The sequence below is a fragment of the Manacus candei genome, unplaced genomic scaffold (genome assembly GCF_025592945.1).
Source record: "Manacus candei isolate 608988 ecotype Guabito, Panama unplaced genomic scaffold, ASM2559294v1 h1tg000071l, whole genome shotgun sequence".
Classification (NCBI taxonomy): domain Eukaryota; kingdom Metazoa; phylum Chordata; class Aves; order Passeriformes; family Pipridae; genus Manacus; species Manacus candei.
In genome coordinates, this window is record NW_026138119.1 from 7112906 (window position 1) to 7123760 (window position 10855).

Here is a 10855-nt window from a genome sequence, read left to right on the forward strand (position 1 = left end):
CTTTTGGGCAAGAACCATCCTGCTCCTTGGTGAATCCCCCTCCTCCTCACGATGCAGCCAATCAGCAGGATGAATAATTGCTGCTCCTTCTGCAGGGCTGAATAAAACAGGGCACATGCCCACGTGTGGCCAACTGCTGCTGGCTCACACCAGCTGCCCGGGCTGCACCTCTGCCTTGCTCTGGAAGCAGGTTAAGCTCAGCTTTCCCTCTCATTTCTGCCTTCCCCAAAGGCTCCTCTCCATCCCTCCCCCTGTTTGCAGCGTGGCTTTGTCTCTTCATTGCTCTCAAGGTCACCATTGATCAGGCTGTGAGTACTTTACAGCTGCAGCCTTGGACGGGCAGAAAGAGGAATTGATTGCAGCCAATTCAGCAGCAGATTGAACTGTATTGACTCGTCCCCTATTCATGCAGGAGGAGCTTTGCTACCTTTTAATTACCACAGCCGCCCCTTCTCAGCATCAGTGGGATGGTTGGGGGTGTGCATGGGAGTGTGGGGGGAACACATGGACTTGAGGGAAGGCTTTGAGGGTGTTGGGGAATTTTTTCTGACCAGTCAGGGCCACAGGGGATCAGTGCTGACTGGCTGGTGAGGGAATCCCCGGGGCAGAAAGTCATCTTTCCTCTGTCTAGTGACTCTTCCTGGAGGAGTCTGGCACTGGAATTGCTTTGTTTTCCACAGTGGAAAACAGCCATTTTCAAGAGAGTGGCACTGCTGAAGGAACAGCAGTCACAGGTGATGTGAATGTGCTGCTCCTTTGAACCAGGCACTCTTGGCAGGGAAGGCAGAGGCTCCTCTGGCAAAAGTCACACTCTGAGAAACATTTCACCTTCCCTCTCCCCATGTTTGAGCACACAGAGGAGGGTGTGCTGCTGCAAGCTCCCCTCAGTCACTGGGTCAGCCACTCTCCTGTGCAGCCAAGTCCTTTGCCCAATTCCTGAGTTCTCCTGTTGAGGAGGAAGGGCTGTTTTTACGATCCTTCCATACATCTGGGGATCAGGAGAGACTGGGATGTGTTCAACTGACCCTTGTGTAAAACAAGATGTACATGATTGATACCCACGGAGCTGCTTGGGCTTTCCAGCCTGGATTCTGCTGCTGGCTCTGTCCATGGGCTTCCAGGCTCTGAGGCAGTAGCACAGTAATTCAGAGCTATCACAGAAAGTGCAGTTGGCATTTCTGAAAGGTGCAGGATTGGCAGCTTTAGGAGACTGAAATCCTCTGTTCATCCACTGAATTGATGCCAGTAGTACCAGCACTAGAAGTGAGAGAAGAGAAGTGATTCCAGCAGGGCTGGTGAATAACAGCTTTCTTAGCAAATTGAAAAGGAAAAAGAAAAAAATCAACCAGAACAACAAAATGACTCCCATTTAGGGTCAGGGAAAGTGTTGCATTTTGATTTTTGTTGAGTTTTTTTACCATTTAAAACTATTTTGAGTAAAAGACAACATTTAAGGCAATGTCAAAAGAAAGTAATTTTCAAACAACAGCTAAAATCAACATTTTAAAGACAAGTGGGGAAAGAGTTAATTTTCTACTTTTTTCCCCCCGGCTTCCCTTTCTCACCGCTCCTACAAAGAGATCAGAAATTCTCTGCAGTGTTCTGATGTGACCAAATACACCATTTCAGCCTCTTCCCTGGGACTGCTGATGTCCAACAGGCTTCTCCCATCTCCAGGATCACTTGAGAACAGAACATGACACTTTTTGTAAGGCTGCTGACCCCAGGCTGGGTTTGTGCAATACCTGCCCAGTCACTGGGAGCTGACATAAGACAAGCAATTAATTTTTACACAAACTATGGAAATACCATCAGCTTCCCTCAGAACCCAGACTGGTGACCTGCAGGACCCTTTCCTACACCTCTCCACATAGCATGGGGTATTTTTCTTGACTGACTAGGAAGGGAGTGCTGTTGGGATCCTGACTTCTGTAGGCTCAGATGAAAGAGGAAGAGGGGCTTCACCTCTTCACTTACCTGCCAGGGATAATAATCCTTTATTTTGACCTTGCAGCAGCCAAATGTGCTGAGACATTCAATGTGTATATGCAAGAATGGTTTTAGTCCCTGCTTTCCAAAAGGTCTTTGTAAGGAAGCCATCCCATTTCTTAACAAAAATCCCAAACCTTCTGGACAAAGTAAAATGGACTCAGCCCTATACTCCAGCTTCTGTGGTGAGAAATGGGTTATTGTTTGCAAACCAAGGGTATCTCCTGACTATTGCAATCCAAATTAAAACTAACACAGACACCAGCTTTCTGGCATAAAGCCCTTTCTCCTGCCCTTGTAGAGAGACCCTTCCTTGTTTCTTTGCAGCATCCCAAAGGGGAGAAGCGAATTCCAGCAGTTTACAGCTCCCAGGGAGAGAGAATGCACTGTGATAATCTCCCCCAGTTTCTAGCTGTTAAAATAAATTCTTCCCATGTTAGTAAGACTCCCCCGAGGCCTTGGGAGAACAGGTGCTCACTTGACCCGAGTGTCACCTGCACCTCATATATCACAGCAGCCCCAGGGGGGGAAAATGCAGCCAAAGCTCCCTCCCCACTCCCGCCCAGGGGAGCCCTGGCTCAGCACAACCACAGATGGAGACCTGCCTGTGTGCTGGAACTGCCGGCAACGCTCCTCTCCAGAGACCTGGGATTTGCTTACGGTGCCCACAGTGATGGATGGGTCACTGGGAGGCTCCTGCTTGTCCAGTGCACTTGGTGAGGTGTCTCTGCCAAATGTCCTTCTGCCAGGTGGCCATGCTCTGACTTTTGAAGGCCTCTGGGTTCCTATGGCATTATGGTGCATAACTGGTGCTGCTGGTTTTGCCTCCTCTGGTTGTGGTGAACGAGTGTTTTCTTGTGCAGCTCTGTCAGGAGTGGGAGGAAGTCAAAGGTTGAACACTTTCGCCCCTGGAAGTGTTCAAGGCCAGGTTGGATGAGGCTTTGAGCAGCCTGGTCTAGAAAAAGATGTCTCTGCTCATGGAGAGGGTTGGAAGCAATCGATCTTTAAGGTCCCTTCCAACCCCAACCCTTCTGTGATTCTAGGTTTTAAAAATTTTCTTCAGGGAGTACATTCCTTCCCCCCACAGAAATTCCCTCTGGCCTGTCCCACAGGAGCTGTGAGGTGTGAAGGGTCACTTGAAGCAGCTTGAATGATGAGACATCCAGAGAAAGACAACTCAGTTAGGGAAATCCAGGCCTGAGGTTTGGTTCTAGAGGTGTGAGGGGGAATATTGTGATGAAACCAATGGGGCCTGTCCTCTGTCCCTGTGGTCCTGGCTGCCCACATTTGGTTTCTGGAGTGGGTTTCAAGAAAAGTAAATTCTGCCTCTTCTGATGTTGTTGGGGACAGAGATGCCATAAAAAGAAGTTAGAGGAGAGTTGCTCCCAGTATTAATCAACAGGGGGTGGTAAAAGTGAGAGATATGTAATTTTATCTGAATAATATTAAGACCCACAGCATTCCAACATTCCAACAGTTTTCCCAAAGTCACAGCAGCCAGGTTATGCAATGATGGACTGAAAGCTTAGTTGACATTCTGATCTTGTTTGCTATGACCCAAACTCAAGGAGCACACTCAAGGAGCTCTCATTTTTGTCCATACCTAATTATGTGTGCTAATTATTTGGCAGGTTATTAATTATTTCGCTAATTATTTAGACTCTGCATGTGACTGGTCATTCCCAATGATGTACAACATGGCTTGATTTCACACTTCATGCCATGTTTGTGCCAAAGTCAAAAAGGTTCATATTTTTTTCATGATTAGAGAGGCAACTGTGGAACAGTTGTTCAACACAAGGTTCCTGGGAAGCTCACCTGGAATTTGGGAGTAGCCAGCTCTCTTTGTGTTACCTTCCAGGCTACATGAAGCTGAGTGTTTTTGTTTTGCTGAATGTAATGTTGCATGAAACTTGCATAAGCTTTTTATGAGCCCTCAGTTACAAGTGTTTGGGATTCATCAGCTAATATGGAAATAGTTTCAACAGGACCTCATGATTTAAGTGACAACACAGTGATGATGAGCTTGTGAACATTTCTGAGCATGTGTTGGGATGGGAGTCTGGGTTGTGGTACTGATGGGTTTGCACAGCAAAGATGCTTGAGAAAATTAAAATCTAGCCATGGGATACTCTGGAAGCAGCAGAAGAGTTTATATGTGGCTTGTAAATTCTTCACCAGGCTCTGAGAATAACAAACTGCTTGCAGGGAAAAAGACTGGGGATGCACACACAGAGTAAATAGGAATCACTGCATTTATTTGGGACGAAATGGTGAACATAAGAAGCAGATAAGAAATATGCTGATGCTGTCAGAAGAGTTCAGGTCAGTTTTTCTGAGTGGCTTTCAGTAATTTACTTCTCTGCCTCTCTCCCCATGTCTTGGCTAATATTGATACTCAGTTCAAGGAGGGATGTAGGTCCAGGAGGGTGGGATGAGATGGGAAAAGAAGGATGGAAAAGGGAAGTAGCCTCATGTCTCTGTCATGTCATTATAATGCAGACCAAAGCACTGAAGAAGGGAGGGCAGCCAGCTCCAGAGTATGGATGGAAAAGTCATGGAGAAAATATTTCCTGTGATTCTCATCTCACTCCCATTCCTAAGGCACAGGGAAAGTGCAGTACTCTGCCGTGGAGCTAAAAGTCTGTGTGTTTTCCCTTGGAGCAGACTGACAAACTTTTCCTGAGGGCCACCTGTAGAGCAAAGCCTCCTCACTGCAGCCATCTGGGAGTCACTGGGGGCAGGCTGAGTATTGATATTATTTATTTCTCCAGTTGCTGTAACCAATTAAACAAAAGCTTACTCAGTCCATAAAGAGCAATAGCCTGGGGAGAGAGGGAGGGGGAGGCATTACAAACAGGCATTTTATCTTTGACACACACTCCTGGGCAGGGGATTGAAGGTCAATGCATCCACATCACACTGGGCTGATTGCAGTGCTGACAGCCACTCACTAGGGTTTATGAAATTATCAATTGATCTGTGATTGCAGAATCTAATCAAGGCTCGGGAAATGCGGTGGGTGGAAAAGCCAGTTGGGCTGGATTGTTCTCCTGCATCTGGGGAGGTGTAGGGGATGTGGGAGGGGGCTCTCCAGGAACCTGCACCTTCCTGGGACAGGGGTTAATGGACAACCTTTGTTATCAGTGCCTTTTTTCCTGAGCTGACAGGCCATCCTGGCTTTTTGTCGTGTTTTAACTCAGGGAGCACAAATTGGCTCCCTCACTACTGAAATGACATAGGATTGTAAACACACTCGTGCTAAGAAAGATCTCAGGACAAATTTGCTCACTCTCTGCTGAAGTGACACAGATTTGTGAACATACTCGTGTTAAGAAGATCCTCACTAGGATTTGGCTCTGGGTGAAAGGTTTGCATATCACAAAAGGAGTCTCTGGCAACATTTTAAATTGGCGTTTTAATTAAAGATCACAGGATATTGGTAATTCCTATCCCCAAGAAAGCAGTGGTTGCTGGAGCCTGATGAGGGAGTCAGAGAAGAGGATGGAACACCTCCAAGGGAAAATATGTGGATTTGTATTATTTGAAAAATGATGAAAAGTGCAAGGTTTATCACAAGTCATCCTGACAAAATATGGAAAGAAGGGCTTCATCACTAATGTTCACTGATACCATTTTAAGTGAGTTGTTATAAATCTGATAATATCAATTGCTTTCAGAAAAAGACCCAGATCCAGGTGCCATATTATAATTTGGGTAATTCATCTTCTAGATACTTACTTTAAGAATCAAGTTTTCAGTTTTCACAGCAGGAAAAAACATTAGAAAATACATTTTTTGACCATTTGGAAGGATCAGAAAATAGAAGTTGAAATATCCTTTTCAGTTCAAGTTAATTTTATATTTTACACAAAGTACCTTAGAGACTGTAGAGGAAAATTCTGTAATTTTTTAAATGCTGAACTGAGCAACATGGAACTGGTGTCAATGCATGGACTTTCTCCTGGAGCTTTCCCTTCTGAAGGCTGAACAGATCTGCTATACCACCATCCTCTTTTTAGCATGATTTTCTATATTCTAGCTGTCTATACTATTTTCTAACCTAAATACATGTAATTTCCCTTTCAACTCTTTTACTCTATTACTGAAAGTGCAGTGGTCAGAGAAATTATGCAGAAGTTGGGATCCAGCATTAACCAACCATTAATTAAAAGAATAATGGCAAGAATGTTGTTCCTACACTTTAGTGAGCATTCCTGCCTACCTCAGCCTTCCCAGGCTGGGAGGTTTGACAGGATCCAGTACACCAGGTGGGCTGATATTGATATTTTTTCCTGCTCTGAATAACCTTGAGAAGGCAGAAAGAACACCCATTAAAGCCTTGGGAACATTCTCCTCGTTTCATGTGGCAACAGATGAAATTACTCCGGCTAAAAAATCAGGGGAAAATTACCATTAACTGCAACATAGGAGGAATTCAGAACTGTTGCAAAGATCAGGGCTGTGCTTTACTTGAGGATCTTCAGACACATCAGTAGAGACATATCTGCTCTGAGGAGCTTCATGTCTGAAAGGCAAGAAGAGTTGTTGGAATCCAGAACATTCTAAAGTGAAGAGTCTGTTCTTAAAAGTAACAATAATGACTAAACAGTACAAGGCTTTTAAAGTCAACAACAAAGCAGTTCACAGCAGTGGAGTGTGCTTTCTCTTTTGCTAAATAGGACATATTTTTTTCTGCTGGTGCAAGGAGCTCTGAATGGACTACTTTTTATTCTTTTCAAATGAAGGAAGCAATTCTCATGTAACCGAAGTGAAGCAAACAGGCAACACCTTGACATTATGGAGCCTCAGTAAGCTGAAGCTCCATATATATGGAGGTTATAATGACAAATTGGAGCACAAGAAAAGACCTTTCTCTGAGACAGAGGGAGTGGGGAAAAGGAAAAAAGGAGCTTTTTCCAGTCCCCTGCTTTGCAAAAGTGCAGGTGACTGTTCAGAGTCACACTGGGGGTGGCTCAGGCGGTGGGGTTGTGATAATTGAAATTGGTGCCTGTGTTCAAACACCTACCAAAGCAGTTCTGCACCTTCTCAGCCTGGTTTCTAAGCCTCTCTGGTGCCCTCCCTCCAGCTGGCAGCAAAGAGCTGTATCACTGAAATCCCACCACTTTGTTTCCAAGACCATGGTTCTTCTTAGAAGGCAGCAGAGAAACGGGAGAGGTTGCCCCACGTCCTCTCCTCATCTGATTGAGGTGGCTTTAGCAAGGCAATGTATTTCCACTCTCCTTTTAAAATGCTTTACACTTTAATAAAACAGAAAAAAAATCAAATTGCAAGAGGACAAAATGATTTTCATAAACATTGCTGTGGGCAAAGGGGCCCTTTGGATAATAGAACTTTTATCTCTGTTTTTGAATCTTCAGGCTGCCCTAAATGCACGCAATAACAGTAAGTCACTCACAACGTGCACATTCTCACAGAATTACTGTATTAAACAACTGTGTTAAACAGGTGGGGAGGGAAGGTATATCTTTTTTTATTATCCCTGCACACAGGAGCTGATTGGAAGGAGCTGGCCTTGCTGCTGTGGATAGATAAGATCCAAGCCTGTGGAGGTCAGCTCGGACACTCATCATTTCCCACTCAAAGGCACTGTCCTGTGGTCACATAAAACTGCAGGTGGAGGGATGGAAATAAATGGTGATATTTGGGGAGCCATAGTGGGGGAAAGGGCTTTTTTTTTTTTTAATGGTAGAGATTTATACTTATAGACTACAAGTCAAACTGGAGAGCCATGGGCATGAGGTTTCCTTATCAATCAGGAATGTTAAAAGAAATCCTCCATCAACAGTCTCTGCTCAATCTATACTGTTAATAACCAAGGTCAGGCTTTGGCTAAAACTGAAATGGCTTTTTATCATCTCAGCTGGGTCACAGAGCTGGAGAGCACTGTGTGAGCTGGGGATGAGGGGTCCTTGTCCTGGCTCAAGTCACTTCTGTAATAAGTTGTCTGCAGGGGAAAGGGGCTGTGGCTGCAGATATGGATGTGCTCCAGAAGTAAAACATGGCCATTCCTCGGTGTCAGTCCCTGCTGGGGGCTTGGGGAGAGGACTGGGACAGAAATCCCACTGTCTGTGTCAAAGACTCCAGGGGAATCATGCAAGGACTAAGTAAGACCCCAGTCAGAGTCCCAGGCTCTGACCTCCTGCAAATCCTGTGGGGCCAGGCTGAAAGTTTCTTTGTCTTTGTTTTTAATGTAAGTAGAATCCTATGACTGAGATGTTTTGTTGAAAGAAAAACTTTTTGCCTGCGAAATTTGGTGTGAAAAGATTGACATTTTTGAATGAAAAAAACATTTAACCCGGGAGTGTTCATCCCTCTCTATCCTGTAGCTACTGGTCAGTCTGTATGTTTGTAAGCAGTGCTGAGGAGGAACATCATGTGGTAGAAGTATTTCCCTCTGTGTTGAGAGCTCTTTAGTAAAATTTTAGTGGAAAATATTTTTCTTTTCCTTTAAATTGTAGAATAGAACCTTTGCTCACAGACCCTCAAAGGAAACACTGGCAGAGCTGAGGTGATAAAAATGGAACAACCAGTTATCTCCAGGGCCTCCTCCAGACTTCCTTTATACACAAAGCAAGGTTAGTTAATTCTTCACTTATTCCTGATGATATGAAATCGTGAGATTTGAGGCACTGTGGACTGAAAGCTTCCATTAGAAGAAGGCTGATCCAGGGGTTAGGAAACGGGGTTGATATTTTGGAAGCAACAGTTAAATTTGATGTCTGGACACATCTTTTCTATGTTACTTTACAGATAAGTCCCCTCGGTCTGCCAGGATCTCATCTACAAAAAAGATAAGAATGTTTCCACCTTATCCTAAGTGTGTTATGAAATAAATCTCGAAGATTGAGGCTTTCTACCTCCCTGTGTGCACACAGACATAGACCTACACTCCCTCCTCCCTTTCCACGGAGACATCACTTCATTCTTTCAGCCCATTCACAGCTCCTGAGAGGCAAAAGTGTAGGTTTTCCCCTCAACCTTCCTTTCTCTTTGCTGTGCAAAATAACATTCTAAAGATGACACAAAATTCTGCCACTAGATATCAAGTTCATGGTGCTCTCTGTAGCTGAGGCACATCCTGGTGGAATGGGACTGAGAACAAGCTCATCAAAAGAAGAGTTTGTCTGTCCACTAAGATCTGAATCAAGTGGTACAGAGTGTAACAATGTGGGTCAGACACTGCTGACTGTGTTTTCTAGTTATAGCCATATATAATAGTATATATATAATATTTAATGCATAATTTGATGGAAATTTGAGCGTTATCTGTGCACTATTAATTATCATTTCTATTATTTGAGTCTGAAGAACAATAATATACTTTGGCCTGAACATAAATGCTTTCTTCTCTTCTTTTATTCTATAGCAAGCTGATATTTCTTTCTGTGTGGAGAACACAAAGCCTGAGATTACAGAACTGGACCAGGAGAGGTAAAATCTCTTTCAGTGGTCTGTGGGACAATTCTGATTAATGCTCTATTGCTCTTGCTTGACTTTCTGACCTGCTGAAGTAATACAGAAGCCATGCCTTGTTAAAGTGAATTTAAATTTATGTTTAATTGCCTTCAGAATAGAGGTGTTTGGAGCCATACAAAGCAGAGTGACTCTGTGCACATTCTGACATACACCACCCTTCCTCAGGAAAAGAAGCTGTAACAGGATACTTTGCCCAGTCAGAGGGTTTGAATTTATATTACCTTCAGTATCAGGGTCAGAACAACCCAGTGTCCCACATAATGCTTTTGTAGAAGTCTGGGAAGCATCTCACCCCGTCACCCAAGGCACCCTCAGGGTGCTGTGGATATATAAGCAGGATCAGAACACATTTGGGGTTATCTTGAACACAATTAACCCCTTATCATTTCATGGATTCACCAATTAGGAATTTTGCCCACGGGTCTGATTAGAAACCCACTTGAAACCTACAGGAGCCTTTGCTTTCAGCAAGCAGGATTTGAATGTGAGGGTTTGTAAGACTTCTTGGGCCTCGCTGGATGAAAGGCACTGCACTGAAATGTAGCACAAAAAACCTTCCCTCTTCCACACATTCCTATTCACATGAATACAGGTGCATCCACCTACTTCAGCACACTGAAGTGAATATCTGCCACAAGAATAAAGCTTATCAGTGCCCAAACATGGCACAATCAGCCTTCTCTGTGGATGCAAAACCTTCCCAAGCAGCAGCAAAAGGAATTAAACCCAACAGAGGAGGACAGAGGCTCATTAAATAGTTATAACAAATCAGTTATCAGATGTTTAAAGAATAAACTTGTTAGAATAAACCTGTTAAATAAATCCTCAGCAAAGCTAATTAGGCTGGTCTTACATGGGCACAATGGCTCCCTTCTCCCCTAGAAGACTTAATGATAGGATAAGCCTGTTAAAGGAATGCACCAAGTACACAATAAGGCAGCTTTTTAAAGGATGCTCATCTTCTAAACCTGACCTACCTACAAATTGCCACTGGTGAGAGATGTCTTCAGATGCCTTTTGAAAGCCCAGGACCAAGTGCCTTGTTGTTTGAGAGAGAGACATCCATGGATGTGCCCCTTTTCCCAGACAAAGGGGCTGGTGATGGCTGTGGAAGAGCTACATGATTGAGGGGGTTTTGTTTTCCTTTCTCTCTGTGTTGCACTCAAGACACAGATTAACCAACTGAGCCTATTCTCAGAGCTTTAATGACAATATTGATCCACTATTGGTGAAGCAGCAAGGAAAGAAAGAGAATAAAAATAATTACTTTGCCCCTATAGAGTAGTTTTTGTCAACACATGTGTAAGGATGGATGATTTGGAGATTATAGACATTTAACTGAGGCTTGGAACTGCTTTATCCAAGC